We start from the raw sequence: 22,502 nt of genomic DNA on the forward strand, positions 1-22,502 counted from the left end.
TATTTTATTTTATTTTTTCCTTTTTCCTTTTTTTTTTTTTTCTTTTTTTTGGGCCGAATTCCATACTATCACAATCCAACAAAAAGAACCCCAAACCTCCAATCTTGACCGACCCCTTCAACCTAAGAATCTTGGATCAAAGCCTACAGGCGGAACGAAGGGTGTGACAAACCTGACTGGTAGCTCTGGGACGAGAGCGCATCATCATCACACAAGGGAAAACAGAAGCGAAGTGAATAGAGATGATAGAAACTGGACTAACAGGTAGACGGTGTGAAGATGCAAAATGGAGACGAAAAGAAACAGGTAATGATGCAAGAAACAACAAACGAAGAATGACACCATGCCCACAATGCTCATAGATCCAATCAATAAATACAAAGCGCACAAGGGTAGGCCCCCAACCCAGGTCAGAAAAGGTATGCAAGGCTGAATGAAAGAAAATGCCATAATAAACCACATAAGGCTCAAAGGGCTAGCAATAGTATATATCAATGTATGGGTGTGCAATAGGGAATATGGCTACTCGAAGTGACGGCCACCCATCCTCTGGCCATGATCTCACGCATAAAACTTCTTCAGCTGATCCACATTAACTAGCTCTATGAACTGATTTCCGTCTAGGTCTGTCAACCAGGCAGCTCCCTCTCGGGTCAGATCTCGGATGACATAAGGCCCGCTCCAACTCGGTCTAAACTTGCCTCTAGGGTCGCTGATCAATCCCCTGAGGACTTTCAAGACTAGGTCATCTCTCTGGAATTTCCTAGGCTTGACCCTCTTTCCGAATGCACGGGTCATCTTCCTCTGATAGGCCTAAACATGATCTGCCGCCCTCAATCTCTTCTCATCCAACAGGCTAAGCTGATCATAACGAGACTGGGCCCACTCGGCCTTGGATATATGCTGTTCTAGTGCTACTCTCAAAGATCTCATCTCAATCTCAATAGGTAGCACTGCCTCCATACCATACACCAAAGAATACGGGATAGCTCCAATAGAGGTACGAAAAGATGTACGATAAGCCCACAATGCGAAAGGAAGCTTCTCTGACCAATCCCGAGAGGTCTCGACCATCTTTCTCAAAATCCTCTTGATATTCTTATTTGCGGCCTCAACTGCTCCATTAGTCTACGGCCTATATGCAGACGATCTATGATGTTGAATGCCATACTCTTGAATCAACGCGTCCACCTCGCCCTTGAAATGCACCCCTCTGTCTGAGATCAGCTCATGAGGGACCCCATATCGATAGATAATATGCGATCTAATGAACTTGGCCACTCTGGCCGCTGTCAACCTAACATAAGAAACAGCTTCCACCCACTTAGTGAAATAGTCAATGGCAACCAAAATGTACTCATGCCCACTAGAAGACTTGGGCCAGATCTTCCCAATAATATCAATACCACATACTGAAAATGGCCAAGGGGATGCAAGTGCATGCAACTCAGAAGGTGGCACGTGTATCAAGTCTCCATGCATCTGACATTCCTGACATCTCTGTACAAACTGGCAACAATCTGTCTCCATAGTCAACCAAAAGTAGCCAGTCCTCATGATCTTACGTGCTAGCATATGACCTCCCATGTGTGGGCCATAGACCCCTGCATGAACCTCTCTCATCACTCGATCTACAGATGCACGGTCTAAACATAATAATAACAAGCCATTAGGTGATCTCCTATACAACGCATCCCCGCAAACAACAAATCTGGTGGCCAACTGTCTCAATGCTCTCCTATCCTTGGCCGAGGTTGACTCTGGGTAAGCGTCGCATGACAGAAACTGATAAATATCATGATACCATGGCAGCTCAATCTGATCCTCTATCTCTCCAATCAGACAATAGTAAGCTGGTGCAGACCTAGTCTCAATCAGCAATGGCCTAACATTCACCCCCGCAGGGATCACAATCAGAGAAGCCAAGGTGGCTAATGCATCGGCAAACCGATTCTCCGCCCTAGGCAAATGTATATACCTTAACACATCGAATCTATCAATCAACAGGTCCAAGTAAGCATGGTAGGGTTTCAGCTTCTCATCCCGTGTCCTCCAGATACCCTGAGTCTGCTTTATAACCAAGTTGGAATCCCCGTGGATCTCCAACTGTCTAATGCCAAGATCAAGTGCAGTCTCCAAACCTGTAATGCAAGCCTCATACTCTACAATATTATTCGTCAACCGGTGATGATCAGAAAATGCTAACCGGATTGATCTGGGGATATGATCACCCTGTGGTGATATTAATAAGATACCAATGTCAAACCCCGACTGATTGGCAGCACCATCAAAGAACAAACGCCACCCCGTAATACTAGTCATTGAAACAATCTGCTCATTAGGGAAATCATCATCAACTGATCGGTCATCGGATATCGGCAAAGAAGCTAGATGATCTGCAACAATGCTTCCCTTTACTGACTTCTACGTGACATAATGAATATCAAACTCTGTCAACAATACCAGCCATCTCATGAGCCTACCGGTCAGAACAGGCCTATCAAATAGATACCTCAACGGGTCCAATCGTGAGACTAAGAGCATAGAATACTCTGTCATGTAATGTCTAAGTCTCCTAGTGGCCCAAACCACTGCTAAGCAAAGGCGCTCAATCATAATGTACTTGCACTCATACTCAAGCATCCTTTTACTCAAATAATAAATGGCTCGCTCCTTCCCCAAATCATCAAGCTGAGCTAACATGCATCCTAAGGCCATGTCTGAAACTGATAAGTACAGAAGCAAAGGACGCCCCGGTGTGGGAGGCACTAAAATCGGAGGAGAAAGGAGACACTCCTTAATCCTCTCAAAAGTGCGCTGACAATCATCATTCCAAACTGTAGGCTGATTCTTCCTCAGAAAGCGGAAAATAGGCTCACAAATGTCTATCAGTCTAGTAATGAAACGACTGATGTACTACAATCTACCTAGGAATCCCCTTATCTCTTTCTCAGTCCTCGGGGTAGGCATGTCAAGTATGGCTCTGATTTTCTCTGGATCAACCTCTATACCTCGCTCACTAACAATGTGTCCCAGCAATTTTCCAGAAGTCACCCCAAAGGTGCACTTCTTGGGATTCAATCTCAGCCTGAACTGTCTGATCCTCTCAAAAAACCTTTGTAAGGCTGCTAAGTGATCTGCCCTGTCTCGGGACTTTACTATCATGTCATCCACATAGACCTCGACATCTCTATGCATCATATCATGGAACAGAGTAGTCGCAGCTCTCTGATAAGTGGCTCCTGCATTCTTCAACCCAAATGGCATAACTCGGTAGCAGTAAGTACCCCACTCAGTAATGAAAGAAGTCTTCACCATATTCTCTGGAGCCATCAAAATCTAATTATACCCAGAAAAACCATCCATGAAGGATAACATCGGATGCCCTGCAGTGCTATCAACCAGCATATCAATGTGTGGAAGGGGAAAATCATCCTTAGGGCTGGCCTTATTTAGATCTCGAAAGTCAACACAAACTCTAACCTTGCCGTCCTTTTTGGGAACAGGGACGACATTAGCCAGCCACTCAGGATACTCAACCACTGACAAGAAGCCAACACTGAGTTGCTTCTGAATTTCTTCCTTAACCTACAAACTCCATCGAGGGTGTAGTCTCCTCAATTTCTGCTTAACGGGCCTAACATGTGGTAAAATGGGCAGGTGATGCTGCACTATGGTGGGGTCAAGGCCCGGCATGTCCTCATATGACCATGCAAATACATCCAAGTATGACCTAAACAGGCCAATCAATCTACTCCTCTCATCAGGAGATAGAGAAGAGCCAATCCTAATCTCCTTGGGCTGATCTGGTGCCCCAAAATCTATCAACTCTGTGCTACTAGAAATGGGTGTGACTTTCTTATCCTCTATATCAGAATCACACTCTGACTGACCACCCAGTGGGTCATCTGTATTTCCCACATCATCAACATCATATATATGTGTCGTGGGTGCTGGTGGTGCAATCAAAGGAAAATGTTGTGACACATTCAAGTACTCGAAAATACTCATATCATTATTACCATCAGAAATATCATCAAAGCGGGTGACAAACCCGAACATAGTGTCAAAAGAAAGAGGTGGGTCCACAGAGTCGGACGCTCCCTCAACAGAAGCAAAATCAGAAGTAACGACATCAAGGACTGACTCATCATCAAGTACGGAAACTCCAGATATGTCAAAAACAGAAAGAGGCCCATGTGGGGCTGCATCAAGGATACGACCAATGCCTATAAAATCCATATCATCAATGTAGGCATCAAGAATAGAGTCATCCTCATCAGTCTCAAGTGCAAAAACTCCGAACATGTCCAAAATAGTATGGGGCCCTTGTGGCGCTGCATCGAAGATACGGCCTATGCCGGTCATGTCCATCTTGTCAGTGCCATATCCCAAATCCATAGGTAGGTCATAGTCAGGGACCTTCTCGGGGAAACACATAGAGAACATACTAGCTCGGTCCGGTGATAGGGGCGTGACTATCATGGCACCAGGTGCCTCAGTAGTCCCGGTGTCCAAATGAATCTGACCCAGGGCCTGCTGGATGTCCTGAATCTCAACTGTCTCTGGAATGTGAACAGTCCCCTCTGTGCGAGGTGTATGCTCTGAACCCCTAATGAAGTAGTCGGCCAACTGGAAGGTGTATGGGCGGAGGGGATAATCAAATGGAATGCCAAACATGCGAGCCCTCACCCTATCCCTGCGCAGCTGTGACATATAACGTGCATCAGCCTCTGTGGGTATGTAACCTAATCCGTAGGGCGTGTCGTGATCAACTGTGAAAGTAAACTCGTGGGGCCCCTGCTGGCGACGACCCAATCCCATACCAGGCAAATAAGACATGCCTCTCATCATGCTGAGCACCAAAGTGCTGCTGTGCTGGTCAAATGACATAGGTACCATATCTCTGTTGCCATCCTCTAAGCTGACAACCTGAACCTCATCGAACGTAAACCCGGTCAAATGTAAGTCATCCTCACTGTGACTGATATGTAATACTGGCTCAGACGAAGTGATAATATCTCTATCAGACTGTATTGTGATAATGCGCCCCTCGTGTATGAACTTCACCTTCTGATGAAGGGAAGATGGTACAGCACTGGCCTCATGAATCCACGGGCGGCCAAGAAGCAGGTTAAAGGATGACTGAATCCTCAAAACCTGAAATACTATGGAGTAACTAACTGACCCAATCATGACATGTGTACTGAGTGTACCCATAACTGTCCTCTGAGTCCCATCATAAGCTCTAACAGTCTATGTAGAAGGCCCAAAATCATCTGGTGAAAACCCAAGCGCAATGGCAGTAACCAATGGACAGATGTTCAGGGTAGAGCCGTTGTCCAATAGAACAAACGGCACCCGACGGCCTAAACAAGCAACATCAATGAATAAGGGTCGAACATGATTTGATCCCTCTGGTGGCAAGTCATCATCAGAAAACACTATACATGTAGCTCTATCAGCTGTCAACATGTGAATAAGCCCCTCTGGGGTAGTAGCAGTGTCAACCCTAATCTGGCCAAGGGCTCTGACTAATGCATCTCTGTGTGTACTAGATGAGGCCAAAAGGCTCCAAATGGATATGCGAGCCTGAGTAGTGCGTAGCTGGCATAATATCTCATCATCTTCTCTCTGAACCTCCTCTCTAGCAGCTATACCAGCAAATGGCCTGTCAACGGGTGGAGGTTGTGCTACCCTTCCACTCCGTGTAACTATCTGAACATCTCTATGAGGGGGCTTATATTCCTCTAGGAATAGAATGAAGGGTGTCATAGGTGGCACATGCTGTAAGTATACTAGTGATACTGGAGGCGGCCCATAAATCCTGTCCGGGGTCAAACTGAATGGCCTGGGGATCTGCTGTCTAGGTATATATCCAACAAAATCTGACTCCTCATATAGACTGATCAGCTGAGGAGCCTCTCCATCCCAACCCATCATAAATATCTCATCCCCTGCAAACTCAATCAAATGTACCCCTTCCGGGGGTGGAGGTACTGCTCTAGTGTCATGAGTAGGTAGCGGGTCTGTGGCTACACCCGGGCGCCCCAAATCAACCAAGCCCTGATCAATCAAATCCTAAATGGCATGTCTCAGTGCTGAACAACTGTCTGTATCATGGCCTGCTCTCTGATGGTAGGCACAATGAAGATCTGTCCTGAATCCTAGGGGGGTAGGCTGTAGTGGTGGTCTAGGCGGTAGTGAGGCAATCAGTCCCCCCTCAACCAATCTCTGAAAAGCTCAGCTCAGTGGCATCCCAAGCTGTGTGAACTATCTAACTGGCCTTGGTGGAGGCGATGCTCTATACTGATGATGGAACTGCATAGGCGGCCTCTGGGGTGCCTATGTTGCATATACCGGTTGTGGTGGCAGATGTAGATAAGTAGGCCCTACTAGCCTAATGGGAGCAACTGGTCTGTACTGATCATGCTGTATCATCTGATAAGGAGTGCCTAAAAACTGACACTAAAACGGAAGACGACGTGAAAACTGGTGTCCTGTCATGCCAATAGTACCAACATCTGAGGGCTTGGAGCCTGATCCCGACTTCTTCCCCTTTGAGTCTGAGGGGAAAGAATCTGCCCATAAACCTCTAGATATACCCTCCTCAATGCCATAGAGGCCCTGCACTAATGAGCCAAAGTCTGTCTGAGAGAAGCCCATGAGATGCCTAGCAAAGCGGGGTTGAAGGCTGTGCATAATCATACTGATCTGATCGCGCTCTGAAGGTCTATCAATAATCTGTGCTATCTTTTCCCTCCAACGGGAGATGAATGAAGTAACTGTCTCATCCGGTCCCTGCCTAAGGGCCTCTAACTCCCTCCAGGATACATCCACTATAGTATTGAAAGAATACTGTCTAATAAACTCCTGTCCCAAATCAGCCCATGTCCTACGTCTCGAAGGGTCCAATGAGGCAAACCAACGCTGAGCAGCACCATTCAATGACAGAGGGAATAACATAATCATTTGTGCATCATCCAGTCTATGCCCGCACATAACAGTGTTGTATAACTACAAGTAAATACGGGGGCACCCTATCCCTGTGTATCTCTCAATGTCCGGCATGCGGAACTCAACAGGCAAAGCTGCTACTGGCATATCATCATATCCATCCCAACCCATAATCCTATCAGAAACATGTAGTGATCTCATTCTCTGCTCAATCTTATCAATACGAGCCTGGGTATCATCAACAATCTGTGTCGGTGCCACAACAAAATGCGGCGTAGTCTCAGTCTGACCATGCAACACAAATACTCCAGCCTAGGGAGCTGACTGAACCGGTGGTGGTGGAACTATGTAGTCCTGTTGTATAGTAGGTCCAGATGGCCCAAATGGTGGTGGTGGTGGTGGTGGTGGTGGTGATGGTGGTGTGGTAGAGTCATGCAGGGTGCTCCCTGGAATCGGCAATGGTTGGGCCTGGTGCCCATCAATCCTATGACCCAATCCTAAGATAGCGTCCCTAAGTGACGCCATGGTATCGGTAATCTCAGCCAACTGGTCAACGGTAGCGTACTGAGGGTCCATATCTCTATGATCTGGTATCTGCTCTAACTAGCTGGGTGAATCCGATCCTCTAACCAGTCTATCTCCAATCCGAATCCAAGCTCGGGAACCCAGGTCGATCTCAATCAATAATCCTACAAAAGAAAAGGGGTATGTTAGTCCCCGTGACTATCAATCTTGAAATCAAACTAGGAACATATAACTAAAATCTTCCGAGAGAATGAACTGACATGTGATGTCAATAGTTAAACTGATATACGGTTCCACAGGCAGGAACAGGATTCTGACATGGTGATACCTCAGGGATAATGTGGCTCAAAAGTAAAAAAAAAAAAAAAAGACAAGTCCTAAAAGACTAGATGACTGTACCCACAGGGATACGCAATCTAAGGTCCTAACTAACAATCAATCAACAATCAAAGTGACATGCTGGCCACGCATGTATCCATGAAATCCAGCGCAGGGCTATACAGGTCTTCATTGCTCAGATATCCATATTTTCCATAGTGCTCCCAAACATCGATATAGCCCTTATGCTAGACCCTATTCCAAACCCCTAGCTTGGTCGAAGGCGAACAATTGGGAATGACTCCCAAGAAACACAAGCAATCCATGAGGAATAGTTGACCAAGACTAGTGATTCGGAAGTAAGGGGATACACACGTGCCCCACAAACACAAGCAGCAAGCAGTCATGCAAGGGAAGGAACAGTCATACAGCAAATAGTCATGCACAAAGAGATAGCCTACCACACATCTACACACAATCTAATCATCTAAGTCTAATCCCAAATGTCATAGCTAGATACCAATCAACAATGAGCAAGCATGCTAGAATCCAACAGGTGAACACACAAGCAACAACACATCACAGGTGCAAGCCAAATACCAGCCAACTATGTGATCATCAGTCATCTATGTAGCCTAAGAGTCTACTTATCAATGAACCATGTGCTCTGATATACCCAACTCAAGTTCAAGCTTGATCCTTTTATGAAACTAGAGATTCTGGGTTCGATCCCCAGTGGAGTCGCCAATTTGTGGACCCTCACCTGATCCATCGGACCGACGCGACTCGCTTTTAAAAGAAAAGAAAGAAATGAAAACGGTGTTGTTTGGAGTCGCCACTTACTTTTTATTTTTGTTTTTAAAATGGGGAAAATTAAGTAAGAACAAAAACCCCTAATGACCCCAGTATGGAAAAAGCGGTCTACGAAAACTAGATTATGGGTCCGGGGATCAGGTTACCCGTTGGGAAGGTACCTCATGCGAGGTAGCACCCCTCTAGGCCCGAAACTCGGTCTCTACTAATGAATTGGGTATGTGGGAGCATATGGGTCAAAGGTCAAATGAAACCCTAGGCTAAATAGATGTCATGAATCACACAATCCTAATTGGTATTTGGCATGCATATGAATTCAACCAAACAAAACAATGGGTGCGTACCTGTGGTCCCTAGCCAAGCGCTGCATAAAAGGTCAGCCAAACACAGATAAACACATAACAAACATTCAAGATTAAGCACCATGCATGCATATGAATTCAACAACCAAAGCCAACGATGCGTACCTGTGGTCCCTAGCCAAGCGCTGCAGCAGAGGGTGAGTCAATCATGCAACATGTATTCAAAATCAAGCATCAAAGCTTCTGCCAAAAAGGAAGATAGCTGGTTGAAATGAGGCAAGGGACTCCCCAAATGTCATACAAATTGAACTAGACTCATCTAGACCACACCACCCATAACTTCCAAATTGCCCATACTGACTGAAATCAAACACTGACTTAAACCTTCAAGATGGCTCACAAGTGCCCTATAGCAAATGGGTTTGAGCCCCCATGGATAAGGGCTCGAAAAATGCCAAAATCGAGGGCTACCTAAGTCCTCCAGCAGAACAGGTTGAACTAGTTCTCAATTGGTACAACCTATTGAGAAGAATTCCCAAATTTTTCTAAAAAAACTCCTAAATGAGTGAGGATTCAAACAAAAGAAACGACACTCAATCCGGAGCCCGGATGAGTGAGAACCAGACAAAGAAAGGCAGGTGTTCCTCATGGCTGACAGAGACTGCCAGCTATGGTGCTAAACCGGTTCAGCCGGTTGGTAAAAAATCCCAAATTCGATCAGAAAATTCCTAAGTGATTAAGGAAGCAAACAACAACAATCATGTGTGGCCCTTATTGTCCATACCCAATCAATACAATCTTCATATCAAAGGGAAGAAAAGATGATGAGGAAGGAGAAAAAGCATATGAAGACAAGGAAGATAAGCTGTAAGTAAAGAAAATTCAGCATGCTTACCTCAGAAACTCCACCAAATATGATCCGTGTATGCAGATGATGACTTCCAAAATTGAGATGTTGTCACTCTCCTCTTCAAAAAAACCACAGTGCTGAAGCTTTCCCTCACACTCTCAACTCAGAAGATGCTATTGACCTTTTGTTTTTCTCACCAGCAAAATTTCCCCTCTCCGAAATGTCCCCTCCTCTCCTTTGCTCTCCTATCCTTACACCTTTTATACTCATCCCCTCTTAGCATTTGAGCCTCCTGGATTCCTTCCCCTTTAGCACCGAAATCCCCTTCATCAGCATGGGAACCACACCCCTCATTACTTCTCTTAAACTTACAAGGCTAACTCACTCCTTCAGTTTTCAGCTTGCTTCACCACCAAGAATCCATATGGATTCGTGGTGGGCTGCAAGGAACCCAAACCAAGGCCCAAAATGGACCCACAACATTGCCCAAAACTGATCTGGAGCTTACGGGCCTGAGCCATGTAGGATTTGGGCCTCAAAATTACTAGAATTAGTGTTTTACCTTAACTGACTCAATGAACCGGCTGAACCGGCTGAACCGGCCGAACCGGATGCCAACTAGTCGACCCGATGGAAAAAAAATCTGAAAATTTGACAGAATGTTTCTAGTAGAGTAAGGAATCCATTAAAAAAATGGTACGTAATTCCAAGTTCGGAAGAGGGAGATATGATCAAAACAATTACCAAAAATTAGTGTTCTACACTGGCTGACCTGATGAACCGGCCGAACCGGCTGAACCGGCTGCCAACCAGCCGACCGGTTGCAAAAAATTTTGAAAATTTTACAAAATGTTCCTGGAAGAATAAGGAATCCATAAAAAGAAACGGTTCTTGATTCTGAGTTTGGATGAGGGAGATACGATCAAAACAAGCCCGAGTGCTCCGAACCTCAACATACCCCTATAAACTCCAACTAAGCTAAAACATCGGGATGACCCCACTTCCTTCCTATAGCGTGATGTGAACGACTAGGAAAATGGCCATGGTGACCCTCCAAAATGAACCACATATGCACCACAATGGACCACAGACAAACCCACACGAGGCTCGGACACCGACTAAGCCCAAAAGGGGCCCTAGTGGTGCCATATGCGAACGATGGGTGGATGTGACACCCGAAGGAAAAATGCCGGTGTCGAGGGACAAAATTGAGGGTCTACAAAAGGATTCTTGTATAGCTATTTCGTATTCATTCAAATATTTAAGAGAAGTTAGGTTTTTTATATATGTGGTTAAATCTTTTGTAGTAGTCCTTAAAGTATGCAATTTATCATAGGTTTCTCTAAATTCTTTACGTTGAGCATATAATCTATTATTAAGTTCTTTTACATGATCATAATCTAAATTATATATACCAGGAGAATAAGGAATAAAAGACATTAATTCATATGAAATTAGAAGATCAAATGAACAAATCAAGTAAATATAATATCTTCTTACCTCAGCGATGACGCATCATTTTGGGAAAACCTTGATGACAAAAGTTATTATAATATGCAAAATGCAATGGAACGTTGATGTCAGCAATGATGACATTGAAGCAGTAAATGCATCTCCAACTACAAGAATTTAATACAGTAGGAGAAGTTCATAATCAACAAAGCCATGTACAAAACCACATATACTACATGTGATAAAAAATAAGAAAGGGATAAGGAAAAATCCACTAGACAGATGGTAAAGAAGAAAGAAAAGTTAAATTTCATAAATCTTACCATATTTACATTTATTGTTAACCAAGCCTCCAAAGACTTTGTAAAACTTTGTAAATATTTTTTTCTGCCATCTACCAACTGCTAACAACCCCAATTAAATTTAGTTTGTCGTATTGTAAAAATTTTGTCTATAAATGAGTTGTAAACTGAGAGAGAAAGCGAGTGATCAGAGAGCAATGAATAGAGAGATCAAGAGAAATACAGTCAGTTGTATCTTTAGCTTGTAAATTTCTATATTCAGCAATAACAAGTAAGAAATTTCTATTAAATTTTTGTTCTTATATTATTTGCAATTTAATTTATTTGTATCTTTTTTCTCATCCTTAAAGGGTAAATGGGGTAAACAGATAAAGTAGGGAAATGAAAATTAATTGAATCATAGTTCTTTTTTTACTAATTAATATTTGCAATATACATAGATCCTCATATATATATATATATATATATATATAATTTAAAAAATAATAAAAATAAATAAATAAATAATAAAATAAAAATTAAATAAATAAAAATAAGAAAAAAATTGGATTATTGAAAAAGTTTTTGGTGTAAAATCAGAATTTTTAAAACTAGAATCTTTAGTCTTAACCCTTGTTTTACTATAAAAGGTCCAGCTAATCTAATAGAATCTATAAATGTTATACAAGAAGATATTTTATTAAACATCGAAATAGTAGAAAACCTATACAAAAATTCAAAACTAGTTACTATAATGTTAGAAGAATTTAGTAACCCAACGTTACTAGAAGAACAAGTAGATCAAGAAAACTTTATTGATATAATGTGTAAAATCTATATAGACGAACAAATAATTAAACAACTTTATAAAACCAATTTAATCAAAAAAACTTATAGATATAGAAACAATAAATTAATTTACTATTCAACCAAAAGCTAAAAAAAACTTAGAAATGGTCTCAAATGAGTCAGTAAATATAATAAATGTAGAAAAGGAATTTGTAAATGTAAAAACTAAAATAGTAAGGTATAGCAAGTCGTATCGCAAGCCAAAAGGACCTCAATGGAAAATGACCTTTAAAATACCAATTAAAAACCCATATTTAACAATAAAAACAACAAATATAGTATGTAACCTTATAGATACAAAGGAATTCAAAATTCAAATAGAAGAACTATTGCAGAATAACCTCATCAAACCAAGCTTTAGTTCTCATAGATCTTCAACCTTTTTAGTAAAAACCATAATGAAGAAAAAAAAAGAAAAGTTAGGATGGTTATTAATTATAAAATATTAAATGATAAAACATATGATGATGCCTATAAAATTCCAAATAAAGATTCTTTAATTAATTATATTCAATGATGTAAATAATTTTCTTAGTTGTAAAAGTGGATTTTGGCAAATTAGATTAGAAGAAGATAGCAAACCATGGACAACATTTTCATGTCCCTGTGGATTATATGAATGGAATGTAATGCCATTTGGACTAAAAAATACTCCTCAAATATTTCAAGGAATGATGGATAATATTTTGGTAAATATTCTTTTGTTCTTGTATATATTGATGATATTCTTGTTTTTTTGTATACTTTTTAGAAACATAGAATTTATTTTTGAAAAAATAATTAGTCATGGATTAATAATAAGTAAAAAGAAACTGAAATTATTTAAAACCCAAATAGAATTTTTAGGATTAGAATTGGAGGATGGACAAATAAAACTACAAGATCATATAGTACAAAAAATAAATAATTTTACAGATAAACTCAAAGACTTAAAAACCCTTCAAAGTTTTTTAAGATTATTAAACTATGTTAGACTGTATATTAAAAATCTTAGTAGATTAGCTGGACCCTTTATAGTAAAACAAAAAATACAAGACATAGATATTTTAACCAAGAAGATATTAAACTTGTACAAAAAATAAAGGAACTTGTAAAGCATCTCCCAACTTTACATTTACCCTTAGAAAGTGAATATAAAATAATTCAAACTGATGCTAGCCAAACAAGATGGGGAGGTATACTTTTAACAGTCACTAACATTGGAGAAGAAAACTTTGTATATACTATAGTGGAACTTTTAATGATTATCAAAAGAACCTTAGTTCTACAAACTTAGAAATTGAAGCAATAATCTTAGTCTTAGAAAAATTTCAATTATTTTAAACCAAGAATAATTTACTTTAAGAACTGATTGTGAGAATATTAAAAAATTCTTTGAAAATAAAAAATCTTCAAAATTGTCCACCGAAAGATGGATAAAGTTTCAAAACTCTTTAATTGGTTTCAGACCTAAATTTGAAAATATTAAAGGAAAAGATAATATATTAGCAGGGTTCTAACATTTTGTTTTCTTAAAATTTTGTATATTTTATTCATATAAAATAAAAAATAAAAAATATTTTTCATTAAAAATTATATTTAATCATTTACATTAATTTTCTCTTAATTTTATTAAAAATTAAAATTTTTATATACTGAAGTTGCACATAGATTGACACAACCCTTTGAAAATAGGGTACCATTCTTTTATAAAAATAACAAATATATATATATATATATATATATATATAAAAGTAATACTGAAGTGTGTTAAGAGTACCATTGTAGTGGAAAGTATGTACCACTATTCTTTAGTTCATGGAAAGGCATGTTATAATATTTAATTTTTTTAACATATATGTAATAATGAAATAACGTGGATTTGGTGGATGTTATTACATTAGGGTCTAATGGGTTTCAATTGACCTCCAAAAAATGTACTTTTTTTGTCAAGAATGTACATATTTTTCTTAAGGATATATGTGGTGTTCCAAATCACATTTTAAGGTTGGAGAAGGGCTCAAATACATTACCAAGGTTCCCAAATGAATATTGCACAATAACATTTACTCAACTCATCTTATTTCATTATTACATGAGACGTTGAACATATAACAGACGATAAAATACCTTATCATAAACAAAAGAAAAATGGTACATACTTCCCACCACAATGGTACCCGTAACATACTTCAATGATGCCTTTTTTTATAAAAGAGTGGTACCCTATTTTCATTTTCAAAGGAGTGCACAATTTCAGTATGTATAAACTTTCATCTTTAATATAATTAAGAGAAAATTAATATAATTAATTAAATACAATTTTTTATGAAAAAATATTTTTATATGTTATTTTATATAAATAAAATATTACAATTTTTAAGAAAGCAAAATATTATAACCACAACCAAGTTTTTATCTTATATAATTAAAAATATTAAACATTTTAATGAAAAAGGTTAAAACCAATAAATATGAAAAGATGAAATAGTGAAAAAAAACTTTTTAAAAAAAAAAAAGGTAAAAAGGTGGAGGTATCATGGTGGGGAAAAAAGAAAAAAAATGAAATAGTGAAAAAAATAAATAAATAATTCATGAAGCTAACACATTAAAAAAAGAAATTTATAATTATATAGAATAAAAATTATAATAATAATTAATTTAATAGGATTAAAACAGACTAAAAATTTTAAAATTATTAGATATTAAATTAAAAATATAAAATATTAATAAATTAATATTTATTTATTTATTATATACATATTATATTAATATTCTAATTATATAATAATAATACATATTTATAATAATATTTATTAAAATACTATAACATATATATTATATTAAAATATTGAATTTGTTAGTATTAACATATATGTAAGAGGGGATAAAAAAGGAAAAAAGAAAAATCATGTTAGTTGCCATATGTCCAACTTTAAAGACAGCAATATGGCCTTTGACTTGTCATGTCAAATTAAAAAAGGGAGAATTATCTTTTGGGGGTAGATGGGCCCCCAAATTAAAAAAAGGTTCATATAACTCTTGAAATTGAGTTGAAGGATATGAAATAGTAATGGACAAATATACCCTTTAAGAACACATATAAAATATTTTATAAAATTAAGTTAAATAATTTTTTTCAATAACTTTTTTTTTTCAAAAATACTAAATTAAATAAAAGTAGTTTTCAAAAATATTAAATTAAATAATTTTTTTTTCAAAAATATTAAATTATTTTTTTTCAAAAATATTAAATTAAATTAAAGTATTTAAAAAATATTAAATTAAATATTTTTTTAAATATTAAATTAAATAAATTTATTTTAAAAAAATATTAAATTAAATAAACTTATTTTTTAAAAATATTAAATTAAATAAATTTATTTTAAAAAAATATTAAATTAAATAAAAGTATTTTAAAAAATATTAAATTACATAAAAGTATTTTTTTAAAATATTAATTTTTTTTCTCAAAATCATCAAAGGGCATTTTTGGAAATACTGAAAGATGATATCCTTCAACTCGATTTCTATACTTTCATTAGGTCTTGGGCTCAATTTGAAGAGTTACATGAACCTTTTGTTAATTTGGGGGTCCATCTACCCCCAAAACATAATTCTCCCATTAAAAAAAGGAGATGGTTGGTGGCAAAAGGGAAAAATGATAGAAATGGTAGTTTTGGAACTTTAATGCTTTTTACTATTTGAGTGCATGGTTGAAAAATTACCATTAAAAAAAATCATGAACTTTGAAAATGAAAAGTAAAAGTTTCAAAAAATGATATATTTTTTAAACAATGCATACTTCCATGATCCCCCAATATAATATTATATTTACATTATATATATTAAATGAAATATTAACCATACAAATTTAGACCAATCAAATTTAGACCAATCAAATTTATCGCTTTTATTATTCAATCATATGTCTAGCATATCAACAATTTTAAATTTATGAAATAAATAAGTCATTTTAGTCTTGAATAATATATTCAAACATATAATTGACAAATATTACAAATCCTTCTTCCAAATGCAAACATGATGCAAATACTTACATACAATCGAGTAATGCACTATTGTTCTTGGGTTTTTACTAAAAGATACACGTCCGTACCCAAATACATTCCCCATTTAAAACCTTCTCGGACTAAACTTTTGAGTCTTTCACCCTAGGAATCTCACTCCCTTCTTAATTTACCCTCTCTAGGGTCCGTTTATTTCTCATTTTTCTTTTCTTTTCATTTTTACCCTTTTCGTAGTCTTTTCATTCTCATTTCCATATCACACAACTAGTTCTTCAATTATTTTTTTCTTTCACACAACCATGATGCATATAAAATGCAATAAACTCACATGTCATCATCCACAATTTTCCAGGATATAATTTTTATTTACTCCAAACATGCTCAATAATCCAACAACCAACACAATAATTTATCTTCAATTAAATCACCACAAACATGAAAAAAAATTCACAATAATTCATATATCATCAAAACATAGTCTAAACCCAAATTATATAAATTTCATTTATTCCCAACATACTTAATAATTTGCAACAACCAACACAACAATTTTTCTTTCACTAAATCATTTTAAATATCATTAAAAAAAATCCATAGTAACCCATATATCATAAAAAAATGCAACCTAACCATAATTATATAAATTTTGCTTGCTTAAAACATGCTCAATAATTCCTAATAATCAACACAACCATTTTTATTTAGTTAAATCATGACAAAATTTAAAAAATAATAATAATAATCCTAACAACAACATATTCCAAATAGCATATAGCACAACCCAAATAGCTCGTATTCATCTTCCAACAATTAAATCTATGATTTTTTTTTTCAAGAAAATATATTAAATAAAAGTTTTAGGATTAAACCACTTTACCTAAAAGAAGGAGAAAATTTAACCATTGAAACTAAAATCGAACTCTATAGGAGTGTTCCTCATTTTAAATAGAGTATTCTCTTAACATTTTACACGAAACAAACATTGTTTGGTAGGTTAATCGGCATCCCCAAAATAGAGGCCCTTTTTCTTCCGCTCCCAAGCGACCTCCCCTATATATTCCCCTTCTCTGTTTTGCTTTCTTTTATTCTTTTTTTTTTTCTTTTATATTATTATTATTATTATTATTATCATCATAACAAATTCAAAATACCACACATATCATTTTTTAATAAATTAAACTACTATTCTCTATCTCATATTTCATAATTATAAATTACTCAATTTATAATTTTCTATCTTACAAAAAATACCATTATATTCTTAATTAAATTTACTACAAGTCTATTCTTCAAAATATATAATTTGACTTTTACTACCTAAAACATTTTTTTACTCTGAAATTGACTTATGACATAATTCTATTAACTAAAAAAAATCAATTTCATAAAATGTCTAAAACATAAAATAATTTTTAGACATCCCAAAAGTTGAAATTCATAATAACCTTTAACCCGTTAATTTTAGTCATTCAATTCATAATAATCAAATTCTCAGCCTTTTGGTATAACTTTTATTTAATTTACTTAATTTGTCAAATTCCTCAATTGAATTAAATTTTCAAAATTTACATTTACCCTTTTCTATAATTTTCTAAATTCATATATCATAATTTAATCTTAATTTAATTTCAAGTCAACTCTATTTGATGTTTTGTAATTCTATAAGGTTTAATTTCAATTATAAAATTTAAATTCATTCGTTATAAAATTAAATCCAATTTCTTTTTAATAATTCATTATAACAACTTGATATAATATAAATTTTTACTAAGTTTTTCTTACTATGATTCTCTGATAGTCACTAAATAATAATTAGATCAATTCTCACAATATATTTAATATTCAAAATCTAATCTCGATTATTTGATATTTAAATTTTCCTTCAAATTTAAATCTAATTTTTGAAATTCCCACTCTTTATATCATGAAAATTTTTTCAAATTATTGACTTTTGATCAATTTTTTCAAAATCTCTCCCAGTTAAATATTAGCACATGGATTTTTATCATTTTTTTTTTTTAACCATTTGACTAACAATTTTATAAAAACTTTTTTGATCCTGAATCTAACGTGTGATTAAAAACTCGAGTATTACATTAAGCCTCATAATTTCTTGATGGACCTAAAGACAATGATGTTGAAAATAGATCTTGGGTTGGCTAGGGTTTTTACTCTTCCTACTAAGAAGTACACTCATGAGATACTCTTTGTGGTATAGAGCCCCTGTAGTACTTTTAGGTTCCACCCATTACTCAATGGGAGAATTGTGTTTTAGGCCCAGCTAGGCCCAAAAATTAACATTTGGTCCTCCAACCACCCATATTTAAGTTCAAGACCCAAACAAAGTATGAAAATTAAGATGAAGGATATTGTCTTTCATTAATTCCTAAAATACCCTTATCCCTTATATGCCTACAAGTGAGTGTGAATTTTAATTTTTTTTTTTGTGTTTTTTTTTCTTTTTCTATTCCCTATTAAATATTACTCATTTCTAACTTTTTTTTTTCCTTTTTATTCCAATATATATTTCTATTTTATGTCAAATAAAAAACAATAATATTTTTTTATTTTTCATTTTTAAAGATATTGAATCTTTTTGCTTTTATTAAAAGCAATGATAAAAATTTTGGGATTTTTCATCCAAATATTTTTTATCTTTTTGTATTTATCTTTTAGTTTAATTTTTATTTTTTCTTTTAAATTTATATTACCCTTTCATCTACATTTTTCTCTTATTTTTAATTATTTTTTATATTTTCTACATTAACCATATTTTAAAAAAATTTTAAATTAGCTATCACTTCACTTTATTATATATATATATATATATATCTTTTTAGCTTTTTAATTTTTAATGTTTTTATTTTAAAATTTTAAAAAAGATAAATTTGTTGAAAAAAAATAACTAAGATATGAAGTTCTAATATTATATTAATAATTTTTCTTATCTAGATAGACTAATGCAAAGTATTTTGACTCACAACAAGAAAATTGTCAATACAATTTTTTAGTTAAACTTTAAAAATTAAGTTTCAAATAAAATATATTATATAAAATTTTATCTAAAAATGATTGAAAGTGGTATTTAATTTTTTTATTTATTGACTTTGAAACTTATCTAATTTTTTACTTGAAAGGTAATAGAACATGTTTACAAAAAAAAAAAATTAGTTTTTCATTTTTTAAATAAATGAGTATAAATATATTAAAAGAATTAAAGATAATCTTAGTAAAAATTTTGATAAATATGATTATAATTTTAAATATAGATTCATTTGGATAAAATTTCACAAAAAAAAAAAAAAACATATATAGTGAAAAGAAATAACATTGCTAAAACTACAAAAACAAAATATGCAATTACAATTTTTTTATGATGAAAGTTAAAAATAAAATTCGAAACAATTCTTGAGTGAGAGAATTTGAGTGGGGGAAAAATCTTTGAGTGGAAAAAAATAGGAAATTTTTTCAAAATCACTTGAAATCCTTAATAAAAAGTAGTCTTGTACAATTAGTAAATTTGTCTTGTACAGTTAGTGTAATACCTTGTATAATAACTCAAAATTTTATTTCTTATGTGTTAATTTTTGTAGGGAATGTCTTAATGAAATAGTTTGGTAAAAAAAAGAAAAAAAAAACTATCAATAATCGTCTTAATATCAAATTCAAGTTATTTAAAAATTGTACAAAACCTATTAGGAGCCTTATACACCTTTGTACACTTAGCACATTTCTCTTGTACAATTAGTATAATACCCTTGTACAATGACATTAATTTCATATTTGTCATAACTTAAACGTATTTTCAAAAAGAGGCAATATAGAAAATAAAAATAAAAACTAAAAAAATATTTTAAAACCAAACTCAAATATAATCTATATAATTTTTAGTTACTTGTTTTCATCTAAAACAAGTAAATATACCTTTCAACCCTTTTATATATATAAAAAAATCAATCTCTACTATGTATTGATATAATCCACTTCTAAAATTAGGTCATATGAAAACATTTTAATTGAGTATTTAAAATAAAAACTCTCCATCCATCCTCATTTTAATCGAGTACTTAAAATAAAAACTCTCAATCCATACCCTTTCTTTATTTTTCTTTTTCTTATTTTAATAAATTTTCAATTAATTCAAATAATTAAAAAAAAATCCTTAATAAATAAATTTGTAGCATTTCATATAACTTATTACTAAAAGTCATGTTCAAAAAGTTGTTAAAATAAGGAAGGAAGAAGATTTAAAAAAAAATTTGAACTTTTTATTTTATAATAGTAAAAAAAAAAATTAAAATACTTTTTAGTATAAAAAAAATAAAATAGTGAATATATTTATTTTAAATGGTATTTTAATCATTAAATTATTTACTTCTAAAATGTAAACGATAAAAATAAATATAAAAGATAATTTTTATTTATTTAAATTAATATTTTTTTAAAAAGTATTTTCTAAAATAGTCTTTGAATCATTAATATAATTTTTGTTTATTTATAATTTAAAAATAAAAAATAATGTAAATTTTCAATTATTTATAAAAGAGTTTTTAAAAAATGAAAAATCCAAAAATGGTTAAATAAGAAAGAAGAGTGGCAAGTAGTAGAATAAAGACAAAAATGAGTCAAGTGGGTATTTTTTTCAATTATTATCTCATATCCTTGGACTTAAATATGGGTGGTTGGAGGACCAAATGTTAATTTTTGGGCCCAACTGGGCCCAAAACACAATTCTCTCTTACTCAATTGTGGTAGATATGTGGTATGTTGGCTAGATTCAGAACTGCAGTAGCTCCTACATATTTTCAAGTTATTGGGTGTCCCCAATGAAGAAATGTGGCTAGGAGTGACCAAACTACCAAACTGGCATGAGTTCCCCTAATGGAGCCCAAATCCCTAAGAATTCATCAACGGTTTTTCCTAGTATGTCAACAGTTGTTCCTAATATGGATGAAGATGAGCTTGATCTTTTATTGAAAATGTTGAAGTATGACCCTTCAGAGAGGATTTCACCAAAAAAAAAAAAAAAAACTATAGAACACCCTTACATTGACAATCTGGACAAGGACTATCTTCAAAGCAAAAACAATGATGACCCTATAGAATCACTTCATTTTGTGAATCTAGATTAATGAATTAAGATGAGTAGTGGTAGCATAAAAAATAGGTACCTGCCAATCGGGCACCTCTTGCAAGTATCTTTTGATTCAGTACTCTTCTTTGGAGTACCATTTACGAAAGGGTACTACCGTAGATCCATAACTGAACATGGCAGACAAAGCTCGTGATCTTTGAATTGGAATTTAGCAAAAAAAACTGCCATCACTGTCAATGCCGATTTGAAAAGTCAACCCACATATCACTATATAAAAGAAGAAAACCAACTCGCTATACAGATAAGAAAGACAGAAGAAAAAATTGCTTCCAGATTTGGTGCCATCTATGAGAAGTTATTTGCTAAAGAATCTTTTTTTCAACCAAAATAGCGAAACCATGACTAAAAACGAAGAATCGGTCGAAGAGAGATTAATCCATGAAAATAAGATAAATGAACAAGACTTGATGCAAAATCATTTTTTACAGTTGCAACATCAGATGGATCAATTACAACATGAACATCATCGACAACTTGAAGATCTTTTGGCTAGGCAAGACAAGCTGGCCTATCAATTGTATGGCCAACAAAGAAAAGCAAGTACTCTGTCAAGGAACCCGACATGGCGAGAAGATGATGTGATGAACTATACGTTGAATTCAAAAATGACACGTAAGTCATCGACGAAATGTCTGCAATTCGCAACACCAATATCAGGAGAGTTGGAGCAAAAGTATAAGAGGTTAGCAGTAGAAATACATAAAATCAACCTGCAAGCGAACATATAGCCAGGAACAGACAGGAATTAGACAAGTATGTTGCAGTCACCAATATTGCCACAGCTATTGCAAGAGGGGTTATTTGTTCACTACGTGCCTCATAAGTTTAACCTTGTGACGGGACTAGGGATCTTGCTGAGCATATCTATCATTTTCGCTTACTGATGGCTCTTGTTGACTATCGTGAGGGCTTACTATGCTGAGTTTTTCCTGCCAGTCTACAAGGGTCGTCCCTAACCTTGTTCCATCAACTCCCTACTTGTTCTATTCA

General features: G+C 34.7%; 1 pseudogene; it reads left to right on the forward strand.

The window, feature by feature from the left end:
* LOC132255066 (cyclin-dependent kinase B2-2-like) overlaps positions 1-18,642 on the forward strand; it is a 33,012-nt pseudogene extending 14,370 nt beyond the window's left edge.
* The last annotated feature ends 3,860 nt before the right edge of the window (positions 18,643-22,502 follow it).

Source organism: Vitis vinifera, chromosome 14 (genome assembly GCF_030704535.1).
Source record: "Vitis vinifera cultivar Pinot Noir 40024 chromosome 14, ASM3070453v1".
Lineage (NCBI taxonomy): Eukaryota > Viridiplantae > Streptophyta > Magnoliopsida > Vitales > Vitaceae > Vitis > Vitis vinifera.